Source organism: Bidens hawaiensis, unplaced genomic scaffold (assembly GCF_021521415.1).
Source record: "Bidens hawaiensis isolate Kalapana, Puna unplaced genomic scaffold, B.hawaiensis_p1.1 tig00007577_1, whole genome shotgun sequence".
NCBI classification, from domain to species: Eukaryota; Viridiplantae; Streptophyta; class Magnoliopsida; order Asterales; family Asteraceae; genus Bidens; species Bidens hawaiensis.
Window position 1 is genome coordinate 5,917 of NW_027491528.1, and position 17,377 is coordinate 23,293.

Genomic DNA, 17,377 nt, shown 5'->3' on the forward strand with positions numbered 1-17,377 from the left:
ACTTTGTACTATGTACTCCATGATTCAACAGAGTTTGTAGTGTTTATTTAAACACTATGGAGTCCAAAATAGCATCTACACAACTAGCATTGCATTGAGACATTACACTATAGTGAACTTGAAATAAAAAAGACTATTGGGATTTATAAGGGTGTTATCTTCTTGACTTGTAACACCGACCTGAAATCCCTACCACCAAACAATATGAACATTCGTTTTAAGTAGTCAAATTCAAAACGTTAACTTGCATGGGGTATTGCAGAAATTTTATTTGCATTTTTGATCTGGTCTATCAAATTGTATATGTCCTTCTCAACACAATTGTTGTCAGGAAACCGTTTCCGTAAGAGTGAAAGAATTTATTTCGGTTTCACGCCCTGCAAGTGTAACGTCGCAACCAGATCAACTTCTACATCAGACATTTTTATAAGATACGCATGCCCCTCCTTAAACACGACTGGAACGTGGTTGTGCGTCTCGTTTACTATTTAAAGCTTCCAACAATCACCTCCCTAGTCATACCCCCCTTTGAGATTAAAGGGACAGCTCTTCTTTATACTACCGGGATGACTGACCGTGGCCTTGAGTATTGTCACACCCTCAAAATCCACTAATAGAGTTTTACCGTCAGAGGGTGTGAACTAACAGGATCGGAATCATTAGTTATATCAAACACCACAAGTAAAGTTTTAAAAACAACCAAGACATCAAGTGTTAAGTATAAATGCGGAAGCGTAAATTGTAAAGCAAATAGTTGCGCCACACAGGGCGACTTAAAAACACAACTTTCATGATAAAACTCAAAAGAAGTTTAAAGCATAAATGTTTAGTTGATGCATGTCCTATACCGCTCGCCCGACTCGGCTACCTGAGATAAACATACTAAAAGTGTCAAAACAGGGTTGGTGAGTTCACAGGTTTACATAAATTAAGCGTTGCGTTGTAGCGTTACTAGATAGTGTTAAGTCAATTATATATCAATAGGTAGCTAACCTATCAAGCATGTATTACTAAGTATTCGACACCGAAGCTGACTGTTTAACGATTGCCTTGCCACCATGTCAACCACGACCATGGTAATGTGTTAGCCAAAATTACACCCACTCGACCTACAGTTGAGTTTAGAGTTGGTTGGGGTTTGTCAAACCCAGTAGTACTACTCAAAGGTGACTCGCTATTATCCAATATTAACCGGTTCGATGTTCAGAAGGACTTTAGTTGGTTTGTTGCCACTTATCCTTACAAGTGATATATAAAAGTAACAAAATCTAAATCGTTGGAGTATGTTATCTCCCCCTAATGAAAACGTTAAAAAGAGTAAAAGGGGCCGTGAAACTCACTGTTTGCGAAGTTAACAAAAAGATCCGAGAAAAAGCGCGCGTCACAGAAATCCTCACTAGTGCTCTAAAAACAAAACGAGATTTTCTAAATATTTGAACTACGAGTGAGTCCCTAGACTCGACACATAAAACTTATGTATGAGATGCGTTTGTGTTACTTTGTGCAGCAAGTGCGCCTCGACAAACACGTTGGTGATTAGTTACATGTGTGAACAAGAATTAAGTGTTAAGTGTTACCATTGTACATTACTAGTAAGCTATCTCCTACAAGGGCAAATAAGTCAAACACATAGCAAATATCGATCAACAATTCACTTTTCATGTTAATTCAAATAATTCAGCAGCTAATTTAACGAGAGAGATTTTAACCCGACAAAATTACTCTATTTAATATATCAAAACATGTCAATAAAATCACCAAAAATCATCACAGAAGCATACGTGAGTTACGTTTTCTAAATTATTTTTATTATATTTTATCACATATGGTTTTCTCACAATGATCAAAACAACACAGTAAACACACAGCAGTCATTATCATGCGCAACAGAACGTTATTTGTTATTCCCGTTACATGGAAAATCCAATTAATGGAAGGCCAATTGGGTCTTATTCCTAACTCAAATTATTAAATTCCAGAAGTAGAATCAACTCAATTGGTCTTGTCGTTTATGAGATACTCTAATTACAAAACAGCCAACCAGCAGGCTTCCAGAATCAGACTTGCACAACAGACTTGTAAATTAATAAAAACTAACTTTCACCCGTCCAAAAATTACAAACTCAGACTTTTTAGAAACTAGACTCGACCTACTACAACATAGAGTTAATAATCACTTCCAAACACAACATTAACATCGAGTTACAGTCATTTAAACATGCAATTAAGAATCTGTTCAGCATCAGTTTTCACCAAAATATAACAAATTAATAACCTATGCTCTAACAATCATGCATACAATCCTCTAGACCCATAATTCACCAACCATGCATCTCAATTTCGCCTTCATGCACATCTAGGGTTTTACTCCAAGATTCAATTTCAAGAAACATGTAATTAACAATCAATAACAATGCAACTAGTTATCAATTCACTAGTGTTCATCAACAATCATACAAATAAACCCTAACTCATCTTTATTCATCATTTCAAGATTTAGGGTTTTGATTAACATGTTCAATAGTATAATTAAATCAATATAATAGTTAAAGAGGATGTTAATTACCTAGCTAGCACCTTGAATCCTTCAAACAAGCTTGAAAAATACTTTTGTATGTGTGTGTGTGTGGAAGATCGATCAAGGGAGGGGGAGGGGTGAAGGCTCCCGTCGACCAAGAGGGAGGGAGGGAAAAAGGGTTAGGGTTTATTGTTTCGTTTGTTTATATAATAATTAAATATATTATATGTTACAACTTGCACCCTTAACTGTAAGGCCCCGAACCCGGTAGCCCTACTTTAGCTTCGGATTTACTCATAAACACAGTCCTTCAAATCAGAGTTTATTAAAACTTTTCGCGGAATATAAAACATCAATCATTTGTTACAAAACATTAAATCTTTTCTTTGATACCATAACACAAAACTTTATATTCAAAACATCTTTACTTCTTTCTTCAGATGCCAGCCGTTCAATCCATGCCATGCGTCATCCTCTTGCTAGCTCTGTAATCAGCTCACCTGCGTGCATGCAAAAAGTCAGCTACGCTGAGTGAGTTCTAGTTAATCAGGTATCATACAATTTATTCCCATATATTACTTCCCGTATCCGAAGACACATATTACTACCTTAACCTTGTATAATTATCCATAGGAGGATCGTCACGTAATATTTATTAAAAGAACCATTACCATTACCCTACCATATATAATTTCCATAGGAGGAACACTATACTATCCATAGAAGGAACACTTTACTATCCATAAAAGGAACACTATACCTTCCATAAAAGGAACACTATACTTTATTATTTAATATCCATGTAAGGAGCTAGTCACTTCCCTTGACGATACGTGCAATATCCGAAGATCGTTCACGTACCGTCAAGCAATCATTCATATCGATCACATATACCATACACGGCATACACATAAAATTATATCCTTTCGTTCATACTTTCTTACTTTCTTTTGTATTATCTTACTTTCATATCTTACGTTATAAAGAGCATTACGCCCTACATTCCTCGAGTATTACTAGGGCTCGGTACCCTCTTCGTAACCATACAACCATACGTTATCATTTCTTTCTTCTACTATCTCTATCATATTCATACACATAAACCTACATAACATACTTACCTTATTCTTAGCGCTGCAACCTGACAGTACGTGCAATATCCGAAGATCGTTCACGTACCATCAAGCAATCATTCATATATTTCACATTATCCATATAAGGCATACACTTATCTCTTAGGATAAGTGTATTAACAAACATATTGAGTATGCACACAGCCCCGAAAACGTAACACATAAATGGGGCTAGAAACTCACCCGAATTCTGCTTCTTTTTCTGATAGCTGTAAATCCCTTCTCTATCTGTGCTCGGCTGACTGTACAAGTTACACGTATCAATACTCGTCTGATCTAATCTGGTGGCCTAGTATTAGCTTACTTAACTTATCGCTTTTTAATTTATTTTCTAATCAAACTTAGCTCTAGGCGAAGTTAACCTTAGGCGAACTTAGCTGTAGGCGAAGTTACCAGCTAGGCGAACTTAGCTTTACAGCGAAGTTGCCATCAGGCGAACTTGGCTTCAGGCGAAGTTGTCATCAGGCAAACTTGGCCTCAGGCGAAGTTACCAGTTAGGCGAACTTAACTTTACAGCGAAGTTGCCATTAGGCGAACTTAGCTTGCAGGCGAAGTTCATCAGGCGAACTTAGCTTGCAGGCGAAGTTCATCGCGTTGAAGGCGAAGTTGCCCAGATGCAGGCGAAGTTACCCAGACAGCCGCTGTTCGGTTTCTTTCCAGCATTTTGAGCGATTTTAACACCCTTGCTATGGTTCAATATCACCCACTACGCTTCCCGACCATCTTCGGTCGCTTATACACTAAAAAGCTTGGATCTTTAAACCTTAAAGGTCAAGAATCATACCTTTTTGAGCTTGTTTGGATCTTGTTTAACTTGCTAGCACACTAATCGCTATCTCTCGGTCCTGCCCGATTCTTCCCTTGGCTCGGTCGGCCGGCGGTATGTGTGCGGTGTGTGTGTGTGTGTGTTAGGGAGTTTGGTGAAAATGAAAGATATTTTGGGTTTAGGGGATATTTATACCCCTGAAATCCCATGGACCTAAGGCTCATTCTCATTTAACCCATCTCTATTAATCCAAGTCCATAACCCACGTCCATTACCCATACCAACCTCTATTCTTTTATTTATTTCCTGGTAACCCGAGTAACTTTCCCTCTATTAATAAATAATATAATTAATATTATTTTGGGATTTTCGGGATGTTACATTAACTTCCATTTAGTTTTAATTCTAGCACAACTAATCTTTTTCATCCATAATATAATTGTTATACATGCAAACATGAAATCACATATGAACATAACACGTAATTACATCACGTACTTGTTTATAATGTTGGTTGTTTGTTCACCAACGGTTTGAGTCGACTCGTGTGTGTTTCGGTGAAATTCCGAAAGACTACTTGTGTAATGATTGTCATGCGTCATTTAAATCCTAATTAAATGTAATGAGATATGCGTTAACTGGAATGACATAGTTCGTGTGACCTTATGTTTGAATTAACGGAGTTAACCTGAAATTGACGAGTGTCACAAGTTTGATATTCCTCACCGCGATTGCATCCAAGGTCCACACCGTTTGTCCTAAACCATCGGACCACAACAGCACACCCATGCTCTCGTCCTCTTTTCTTTGCCCATTCCTCCAACTCCTCACGAGAACCAAAAAGCTGAAACAATTATAAAGACATATTTAAAACATGTTTAAAATAATAATAATAATAATAATAATAATAATAATAATATTTAAAAAAACATTTGATTTCATACATTATCCGTTTAATACGACATCGTTGTTTCGCGTATTTAATAGTCATCATCATCTTCATTCCAGAAAGATGTACGGCGTACTCGTTGTGACCGGTCTCTTAAGAGATATCACGAACGTGGTCCAGTTTTGCTTGTGACCAATACGAATCTTTTACTGGTAAGTGGTACGTAGGCTGACTTTTGGAATACGACTCTTCTGCATGAATGTGGTCCAGTTTTGCTTGTGACCAATAGCTCATTCCACCACAACGGCATTTTTTGCCTTTTACGTTCAAAATGCTATGAGAAAATTAGGGTGTTTTTTTCATGAGAATAGTTGTGTTTTTTGTGTGTTACGTGTGTGTTTGTGTGTGGATTGGAGTATATAAATGCGGGGAAAGGGGAGGAGCCTTCTGGCTCAATAATTTAACTTTGGCCCGATTCGCCATGGATGGCACTATCCTTGGCGTATAGGGTACGAGTTGACATTTGATTTGATAACTACAGGCTCTCGTGTACCCTATCGGCCACGGATAGGTCTATCTATGATCTATACGTGGACAACATGGTCATTGACAACCTGCGAGTATCAAATCAAGGTTGGCGCTAAGTCCTGCGATTATCAAATCAATAGTGCTATAGGTGGCGGTTTACTCGGTGTTCTTAGTAGGACCCTGTATTTACTATTTCATGAAACATTTTCTTTATGTGAATTAGCTACTACTTGCTATTCAATATGTATTGTATCCATGGTTGGGCGCTAAGCCCTCCACGTTGGCAATAGTGTCGCTACATGCAGTGGTAGGTCCAAAATCTTTTGTCAATAGAAGCCATAATAGATAGAACGGCCATATCATATTATATAATTATTATCTATTAAAATTTATAGATAATATAATGTATAAACATATTATAATATACATTATGAAAACAATTTGATTTTAGGAGTAAATAGTAAATCTCATACTTTTTACTCACACATCTCCATCTTTAAAAACCTTATCTTCAAACAATCTTTCTTCTCTAAGAGTATTCTCACGCCATTCTTTAAATTTTGTAAGAAAATTTTGCAAAAATAGTATGGGGTTGTGAGTGGTTGTGAGTAAATGATAGAGAAAAATTATTGATTTGTTTGTAAATTTGGGGATAATTACTTTGCCTCCAGTTATTTTGAAATATTTTTGTTGAAATTGGTTGTGAATGGAGGATACAGAAACTATAGTGATAAATGTATAATAAAATATTATAATTGAAAAGAGAAATAAATATAGTGATTTTTAGTGTAATTTTAAAGATCAAGATAAAGGACGAACTAGGAATGCTCTAAAGATATAAATTATTGACAAACCAAACATTTATCTTAACTTATTATCTTCAAAGTTTTCTTCTCTTGTCAGATGGCTTTTAATGTGAGGACCTTTCAGAAACTTTATGAGAGACAACATATTTTCGCTAGGGGGGCATGTGTAACCCCTAACCAACAAGTAAATCCGTCACTAGCAATGTGCCACCACCCAAGGGCGCTAAATGGGGTGCGAGGAACGAGCTGTGATGACTTTCACGTACGTGAGGTCAACTTATTAGATTTTTTTTCACCTTTTTATAATAATAAATTATTTATCATCACCACACCTTACAATCATATTTCACATTTAACTTGGAGTGAAATGCAAAAGCCTCAAATACCTATGTAGTATCTACGTAACGCCTATATAACTGAAGAGGTAGGTCCCAGCAGAGCCCAGTTGGACCCGCAAGACTCACCTTGAACAGGGACGTCTGCGCAACGACCAACTGCTCCCGCAGGACCCACCATGCTCAGAGAAAACCTTACGCGCAGTACGCCAGCTGTACCCGCAGGGAAAGCCTCCCAATGGTGAAGTACCCCGCCTGTTCCCGCAGTTGCGGATACAAGCCATCAGGGAAGGCTACCCGCACTAACAGCAAGGCTACACGCACAAGGCACTAGCTACTTCAGTAGTCACATGAAGGAATGAGCAAGGCGGGAATACTCACGCCTAAATGAGCCAGTCCGTATGCTTCTGGAAGATCTTTTGTACTATACCTACTAAGGTATGGGCTGAACAGACGATCTGACCAGAACAGCCCATGAACCAATCACAGGGTGACAGCTCACCGACAACAGTACGAGGAGGAGCACCCTCTAGTACTGTTTGTTATTATTAGCCGCTGCCTACTCACCAACCCTTACTATGGGACGTGCGCAGCCTACAGTTGGTGGAACAGTGCATAGCCGGCAGTAAAGGAACAGTGTACAGCCGACCTTGTTACTGTCGGCCGTAGTCTATCCACCAACCAGCATGGCCTGTGCGTAGTCCACTGTTGGTAGAACAGGAATACTATTCAGCCGGCTGTACCTTCTAGGAAACCTACCTTCGGCTATAAATACTCCAACACCTTGGAATGGTAAGGACATTATCTGATATCTCACTCTTATCTAGCAATCTTTTAATATACACTTATATTCAGAGCAATCTAGTCTGATTCTCACGCCGGAGGGTGGTTACAAGGAGGAACCCCCCCCCCCCTTCTCAGTGACGAGCTTACGGTGTCTGTTTTGCAGGTCACCTGAAGAATAACCTTCTCTGCTGGACCTCATCCTCGTGGGAAACATTACTTAACCCCCAGATTATCCATAATCTGCCCCGGGTCACTTAGTGTTTCTTCATTGGCGCCATCCGTGCATAAAAGCTAGAACTAATTCTTAGTTTTTTCAAAATTTCTGAAGAAATGGTTAACGTTACTCCGGTCCTAAGGCCAGTAAGCGACCAAGAAACCCCGGTAACCACAACCCCAGCAACTGGGGGGAACACCGGCGGTTATACAAATCTTACGAACACTACCCCGGTTACCCAAGCCGGGGCAAGTGCAGTAAATATTCCACTGGGGTTCACTGATGCCCAGTTGGAGAAACGAACGAGGGTCCCTCGCCAAACACTAGATCAAGTTAAGGCGTGAGCCGAAGCACGTCAGAAAGAGTTCCAAGCTGAGTTGGATGAATGCTTGCGTTCAGTTCAACAGGCTGACGAATTCGGCAGTACTCGCCAACATCTCAATATGAACAGTGAGTGCGAGTACTCAGACGATGAGCGGGAGGAATCCGATACCGACGCAAACCCTCGCCATAAGGCAAAAGGGAAGCGTAAGGAAACGGACTTCCAACCGACAAGGAATTTTGGGGAAGCCTTTAAGCCAACAAATGCGGAGAGAAACCCGCGTGACTTCTCCAATACCTTTAGACCAACTGCTGCAAATGCAGGAAAGTCTAAGTTCGCAAGGGACATTGCGGAAGCAATCGCCCCGAGAAGTGCCAAACAAATGTCCAACATCGGCACTTATGATGGTCTATCCGACCCAGAAGACCACTTGAACAGATTCATTGCGGAGGCAACCGTCAGTAACTGGACGGAACCCACGTGGTGTTATATGTTCCAGATGACTCTGGTTGGAGCGGCCAGGGCATGGTTCGATCGTTTACCGGTCCACCACATATATGATTGGGCGGACTTTCAGAACAAGTTCAGCCAGCACTTCAGCCAGCAAAGGAAATATACTGAAGAACAGTGGACGATCCTCAACTGCGTTAGAGAGGAGGATGAATCTTTACTAGACTTCATCACTCGCTTCAACTCCAAAAAGCTAAGTCTGGGCAACATAAGTGAAGATCTTGTTCGCGCCGCTTTCATCCAGGGCGCCGAATACCCAGAGCTTATCCGCACATTGACGGGTAAGGACGGCATGCCATCCACATGGGATGCCATCATGACGGCGGCCAAGCGCTTTGCCGAGACGGAGAAGCAACTGGGAAGGGATCTTCCCCAGAGTACACACCTCTACACGCAAAGGACTAGAGAAAACAATGTTCGGATCGCCCGGCAGAACAAAAAGAGGAAGCTAGGTATTTGGCAGTCAAGGGTAAACTTTGACATCTCATCCAGCTCTCACCCTCTTGTTGGCGGAAGAAATAACACACACCCTTCAAGCCAAAAACACCGGTGGACGCCACTCACCAAAAGCGTCACGGAGATATTTGCCACTGAAAAGCTACCATGGCCAAAAGCTCCAATGATCCGGCAGCGACCCAATGCGGATCAGAGCAAATCCTGTGACTTCCACGGGACAAAAGGTCATAGTACGGAAGAGTGTACATCTTTGAAGGATATTGTTGAAGCATTCGTCAAGGATGGAAGACTTGCACACCTGGTGGCATCAATCAAGAAGGGAGGAAGGAACGATAACCGGTACCGAGGCAACGGACGAAAGCCCGTTGACATCAGCATCAACATGGTTCATGGTAAGATCAGAGGAAGAAAAAGGCGAACGATAGAACCATGCGCGTGGAAGGAAGCCGAGGTGCGCTTCCCGCGAGTGCCAGGAGGACCCAGCAAAGAAGGCCCTATCGTCATCAAAAGCCAGCTGGGGCACTACATCACTTCTCGCACTCTTGCTGACAACGGCGCCTCGTCAACGGTGATGTACAGGCAGTTCTTTGACAAGCTAGATGACGAAGACAAAGAGCGCCTGGAAACGATCTGCGCCTCGATGGAAGGGTTCGATGGCAGCACAAACACCCCCCTGGGCATCCGATCTTTCCCCGTCACTCTTACGGACGGGAATCACTCACGCACAGAAGACGTGGATTTTGTCGTAATGAGGAAGCCACACCACACATACGACATTCTCTTCGGAAGAGACGGGATGGCAAGATTCAACGCCGTGGTATCCTCAGTCCACGGCATGATGGGATGGCCAACAGCTGAGGGTGTAGCGATGATCACCGGCATTCCCCAGGTATGCATCGCATCTGTCTCATCTAAACCCAAACCAAAGATGGCTAAACCAACCATCACCGAGCCAGAAAGATGGGCCTTCAACGGCAAGTACCCTGACCAGGCCGTTTCCATTGGCCCAACAGTTGCTGATCCCACACGCACCTTACTCAAGCGCTTATTACAGAAAAACGCTGACATCTTCGCGTGGACACCAGCTGACATGACTGGTGTACCCCGAAGTAAGGCAGAGCATAAGCTCAAATGCGATCAGTCTGTTACGCCAATCGTACAAAAGCGCAGAGTAATGGGGCCAGAACAAACTAACGCGTGTAGAACCCAAGTCAAGGAACTCCTTGACGCAGGCATCGTACGCGTTAGTAGATATCAAACATGGGTTGCAAATCCCGTTATGGTACCGAAGAATAACAAACAATGGCGCATGTGCAAAAATTTCAAGGACTTGAACAAAGCATGCCCCAAAGATTGTTATCCGTTACCCGAAATTGATCTTAAGGTGGATTCGTTGGCACCGTTCCGCCTTAAATGCTTCCTGGACGCGTATAAGGGGTACCATCAAATCCACATGGCCGTTGATGATCAGGACAAAACCGCTTTTCGGACGCCCGATGGCACATTTTGTTACCAAATGATGCCATTCGGACTTAAGAATGCCGGGTCCACATACCAACGCCTGATGGACAACCAGTTTCATGCCCAAATCGGGAGGAACTTGGAAGTCTACATGGATGACTTGGTCATCAAAAGCCCTGACCCAGAAGCGATGTTGAAAGACATCGAAGAAACTTTAAACACGCTCAGGAAGATAAACATGAAGCTCAACCCGAGCAAGTGTGCCTTTGGAATGGAAGAAGGGAAGTTCTTGGGGGTCATCGTCACTAAAGATGGCTTCAGAGCGAACCCTGAAAAGGTCGAAGCCATTATCAAAATGGAATCACCTACTACCATCAAACAGGCTCAGACACTGAATGGACGACTAGTGGCACTTAATCGCTTATTGGCAAACCACGCGGATAAGTCGTTTCCCTTCGTGTCAACGTTGAGAAACTGTTTAAAGAAAACGCACTTCCGCTGGACACCAGAAGCGGAAGCAGCTTTTCAGGAGATTCGGTCACGCTTGATCGAACGCCCAACGCTCACAGCACCAAAAGCGGGAGAGGAGTTAATCATATACCTTTCCGCAACAGATAGAGCAACCGGGGCAGTCCTGCTAGTAGAGCGAAAAGGCATCCAGATGCCAATCTATTATGTCAGCCGTATCCTAACAGACGTAGAAACCCGGTACTCTACCCTCGAAAAATTAGTCTTAGCACTTATACACGCTTCACGTAGGTTAAGACGATATTTCCAGGGTCACCCAATCACCATTCTCTCCAACTTCAAACTTGCAAACGTTCTAGGCAAACCCGAGTTATCGGGACGCCTAGCCAAATGGGCAATTGAGTTGGGGGAGTACGCGATAAAGTATAAGCCAAGACCAGCCATAAAAGGCCAGGTTTTGGCCGAATTTATTGCGGAAGTGCCTGCATCGCGGGAAAAAGAGTGTCAGGAAGAGGCTCAACCCTCTCCAGCACAAGACATCAATGATGTCTGGCGACTCTACACTGATGGAGCAGCCAGTAACGAGGGTTCAGGCGCAGGGCTGAAACTAACCAACCCAGCAGGCCAAGAATACACTTACGCTATTCGACTGGATTTTCCAAGTACGAATAACGAAGCCGAGTATGAGGCATTCTTGGCTGGGCTGAGAATTGCGCGTAAGATGGGAGTGAAAAACTTGGAAGCCCACGTGGATTCCATGTTAGTAGCCAATCAAATCAACGGGACGTACACGGCCGTGAACGACACAATGGCCCTGTACCTCGCACAAGCAAAATCCCTTATGCGCGATTTCAACGACTGCAAAGTCATACACGTCAAGCGAAGTGAAAACAAATCTGCGGATGCGTTAAGCAAGCTTGCATCATTAGCCTTCACCCACTTAGGAAAGGATATCCGCATTGAACTCCTCGAGACACCTTCGGTCCCGCACAAGGAAATTTGTGTCATCCAAACCGGCACGGAAACGTGGATGACACCAATAATAAAATACCTTGCGGCAGGTACACTACCAGAGTCAAAAGCACAGGCAAGAAAACTACGCTGTAAAGCACTGAATTATCAACTCATCGATGACATCCTTTACAGACGTAACTTTCTTGGCCCACTCTTAAGATGCGTGGACAACCAAGATGTTGACTACCTCCTAAGGGAAGTACACGAAGGCATCTGTGGAGTACACGCAGGTCCCCGCGCTGTTGTAGCTAAGCTAAACAACGCGGGATACTTTTGGCCGGGGATGCATACGGATGCGCTGGCATACATCAGAAAATGCAGGTCTTGCCAGCTCTACGCACCCAACATGCACCGCCCGAAGAATGAACTTGTTCCAGTCACCTCTTCATGGCCATTTCAGAAGTGGGCCATCGATGTGACAGACCCATTTCCTACAGCAGCAGGAAATGTTCAGTTCCTAGTGGTAGCCATCGACTACTTCACCAAGTGGATAGAAGCAAAACCCTTAGCCCAAACAACCGCGAAACATATCGAAAAATTTATTTGGGAATTTATTATTTGTCGTTTTGGACTTCCACAGAATTTGGTGAGCGATAACGGCACCAACTTTGCTGACAAGAAGCTACAACAGTGGCTGAAAGAACTTCAAATCACCCACACCTTTACCTCAGTGGCACACCCGCAAGGTATTGGTGAGGTGGAAAGAGCAAATAAGAGCATCGTCGAAGGCATAAAGAAAAGACTCTTGGAACACAGATCCGGCTGGGTGGACGAGCTTCCGCACGTCCTTTGGGCAAACAGAACGCTGAAGAAGGCCAGTACGGGAGAAACCCCGTTCAGTCTCACTTATGGCACTGAAGCCATGGTCCCGGTCGAAATTGGTTTACCCTCACCAAGGGTCTTGATTCAGCTAGAAGACAATGATGCGGAAAGACGGTTGGACCTTATGCTAACCGAGGAACGCAGAGACTTAGCCGCAGTGCGTAAAGAGAACTACAAGCGACAAATGCAAAAGTACTACAACACGCGGGTAAAACTCTGCAACTTCAATGTAGGAGACTACATACTGCGTAACAACGAGGCTTCGAACCAAGAACGCCCAGGAAAGCTGGCCCCGGTCTGGGAAGGGCCATACATTATCAAAGAAGTCCTGGGAAAGGGCGCATACCGGCTCGAAAGGCTCGATGGCACTCCCATCCCAAGAACATGGAATGGAGCTCAATTACGCAAACGTTATATGTAGATCAATTCCAAACTTGTAAAGAAAAGGCCTAGAGCCACTTCTAATGGAAATGATTCTCCTTTCACAATGTGTTGATAGCCTTACCTTTATACTTATGAACTTCCCACACCGATGTGCCGGTATTCACCGCATAAATGGGGGAAGAAGTAAGTCGTTACGTGTGGAAGGCGGCAAAACCCGCATAAACACAACGCTAAAAATCTCAAGTTTTAAGGAAAACCTACACGCAGGTCAGATGTAAGTAAAGTTTAGCCATCCTTGTAAGTGCAAAGTGACGGTCTTACCCGCACAATCACGAACAAGGAAGCAAAACTTCAACCTATCATCTACCACGTCTAAAGGTTAACTTATTCTGAACACTTGGAAAATTTCAAAGGAAAAGATGAGAAAAACTTCCACGCAGGTCAGATATAAGTAAAGTTAAGCCATCCTACTAAGTGTAAGTGACGGTCATACCCGCACAATCATGAAAGAGGAAGCGAAACAAACTTATAATTTACCACGTTAAAAAGTTAACTTATCTAAGTACTAAAGAAATTGCTAAGTTAGATCAAAACATGCGTAAAATAAACAAGGCAAAGAACTAACACAATCTTTATTCCATCAAATTCAAATATTACAAAGATTGTTGGGTGCATACCCGCATACAAAAGAAGCTATACAAAAACAAAAATCTACGCTAATGGTGGAGAGGGATCTTCATGATCATGCTTCAGGACCACTTCCACTTGGACCCGCACCATCAGTAGAGCGTGGCGGTTCAAGGAAAGCTTTAAGAATAGCTAGCCCATCATCAGCAGCAGCGACTTCGTTTACCTTCTCCACCACCGGATGCGGGAAGGCGGCATACTGATTCACTGCTTGGTCATAAACAGCTTCAGTATCCACATTATACAAAGGGAAGTTGGAAGGCGGGATGCCTTTCTCAACGAACCCTAGACCAAGCAGGAAGCCGGCCTTTTCCCCATCCTCATGAGAAGCGTTGAGGGCTGCGCTCATAGCATCGTCATAAGACGTCTCTGAGAAGACCGATGCACAACCTACAAAAAAGAAAAAATATACAAGTATCAAAACCTTTTCTATTTACAAAGAAAAGCGTAAAGACATGAAAAGCTTACCTGAGACAACGCTTCTCAAAGAAGCCATTCCTTGGCAACCAGAGCTTCTTGGAGGGCGGCTTGAGCTTGGGTACAGGCGCGTTCGGCTTCACTTTTATTGAGGTTGGCAAGAAACACTTCCTTTGCAGCAGCCTCTTCAACGCCCTTTAGCTTCCGCTCAGTGTGGTCAAGCACGCCCCTCTGGTCCAGGATCTCTTGGAGCTTCTTCGCGTCCTCCATCGCCAAGGCATCATGAGCCTGTTGGAGCGCCTCTAATTTAGCTATAAGTTCCTCATTCTCGAGGCGTAGAGGCTCAGCAACAGCTTCAGCCTTGGTGGCCCTTTCAGTTGCGTTCCTAGCAGTTTCCTTAGCCAGCCGAAGCTGTTCGTTAACAGCTTGGGCAGCCTTGGAACGGGCCTCGAGACGGGCCTGAACCTCAACTTCAAGGGCCTTGAACGCCTTCTCCTTCTCCGCAGCCGCGGCGGAAAGCCTCCTATTCTCCTCCCGGACAGCCTACGCCTGAGCTACTTCTTGAATGCGAGCTGCTTTTAACTTGTCGTTTTCACGACAAAGCAGCTCGACGCGCGGCTGCATCCGGACCAGGATAACCCGAAGCTCATTGGTTAGCCTACCCTCCTGGTAGCTAGCCATGGCTTCCCCCAACGCACCACTGGGAGCTGCGTGACGAGCCCACTCCACGCACTCCACAGGTGTGCGAAGGGTTGTTCCTCGGCGGATGTTCCATCGTGGAACATACACTTCATTGGAATCCGACACTGCAAAAAACAAAAAGCAGTTAGGAAAAGATGATATAAAAAATAAATAAAAATTAGGCCAAAAAAACCCTACGTACCTGTAGGGTCAATAACAGGCCGATAGCCGCCAAACCCATCACCTGAACCTAAGGGAAATCCGTCCAAAAGGTCAGGTAGATGGGAAGGAGGCAGAGGTTGGCGAGAAGCCCCATGCATACCTGAAGGATCGGCCGTCGTTGCCGATGACGGAGGAGGCATGGTGAAGGCCGCCGCGGCCGCCGCGGTCGCCGTTGCAGAGTCCGCAGCAAAAGTAACCGCCGGCTTAGTGAAAGATGCTGTAAAAATAGCACTGACAGCCAGCGGTGACGTCATCACAGCTGGAACAGTTGGCTCAATGGAATGAGCAACTGAACCAGCGGAAGCAGGCGCAGCCGCCTGGGTCGTCGCCTCAGGTAGGCTGACCAGGCCTACCGTCATTGGCGGGGGGGTACTCCTCCCCGCTCCACCCTGGAATGCGTCAACATCCACGCCTGCACAAAGAAGAAGTATTAATGATGGAAATCTATGAAGTTAAAAATAAAGTTTGTACTTACGGGTTTTCTTGAGCCTAAAAGTGCGGACAGGCGGGGATGAACCCGATGGAGCCGGCCTCTTCACGCCGGTCACCGTTGTCATCCTGGGCTCTCCGGAGGTGACAATCGTCGCAGCCTCCGGAGCAGTGGTCTTATCACCACCGGGGTTCCCCGCCACCTCCTCGCTCTCGGCCTCTGAGTCAGACCGAGGCACTGGATCGGCAGTGGAGGCCACCTTCTCTTTCCCCTTCCCGCCGGCAGCCTTCTTCTTCCGCACCAACGGAGGACCATCTGCGGATTCCTCATCAGAACATACGATTAGAGGAATTCCAGCAGAGGTTTCAACATTGAGGGGTCGAGGGTTGAATAGCGCCTTACCTGGCCGCCTGGCGCTCAGGATCTCGTGGCCTAGCGGGTAGACCTCCACAAACCGATCCGCCGTTTGTTCTAGGATGGGCAACTCGTTCTCGTCTAGAGCACGAGTACCCATCCGAGCGGGACTGTCAGCCTCCCGCGGATACATGAGCGACTGCAAGTCGTTCCCCTCTGAAATAAACAGGAAAAAAGTTAGAATAGATTCTAAATCAACAAAAAGAAACAGAGCATACCGTAAGGAACAGAGTTCGAACCGTATTCGAGGACGATCTGGATCTTTCGCGCATCCGCATCCTTCCACACCCGGCTCATCCCGAGCATCACCATCCCGGACTCCGCAAACCGGTAAACAGGAGATTGGACCCGGGATATCTTCGAGAACCATTCCGCCTCCTGGTAGTTGGAGGCGTGAAGGCTTGGGAGAGCTTGCCCATTCTTAAATTTCATGGCAAGGGAGATGGCGCGAGCAGGGAGGTAGAAGAACTCCCTCTTCCACGAACGAAGACTGCACTCGGTTGCGCAAATCTTCAAACCCTTGATTCGGGTTATCAGCGTATACCACCCCTGGATGCACCTCCAAGAGTAGAAGGTCATCAGGCGGTCGACGAAGGGCTCAATGCCCAGAATCCGGCACACCCACTCGAAGTGGCGAATCTTCGCGATCGCCATCGGGTGCACCTCGGTCAGGTGCACACCGTGCCTCTCCAGGACACGGTACACAAACTTTATCAGTGGGAACCTAAGGTTCCCATAAACAAAGAATGCAGCATATACCCCGATCTTGCCTCTGGGGGCATCATACACCGTCTGATGGGGTTCAGGAAACTCAGGCTCGAGAGACTCGAGCATGAACTTCCTGACAATGTACTGGTACAGATCGACAGGCAGAGCACACTGGCACTCGCCAGCAGTACTCTTGTCATCGGTGAACACCCCAGCCTCCTGGGCTGTAGCTTCGAAATCGTGAGAAGACATCTTGCAGATGAAAGAAGAAAACGATTTCGAGAGAATGCTCGACTGAAAAGTTGAGTATTCGCCGGAAATCGCTTTGAAGATGAAGAGAAAAGTGAAAGTGTGGATTACAAAGAACCCTCTCCCTCTTTATATACTAATCGCAATTAATGCGATG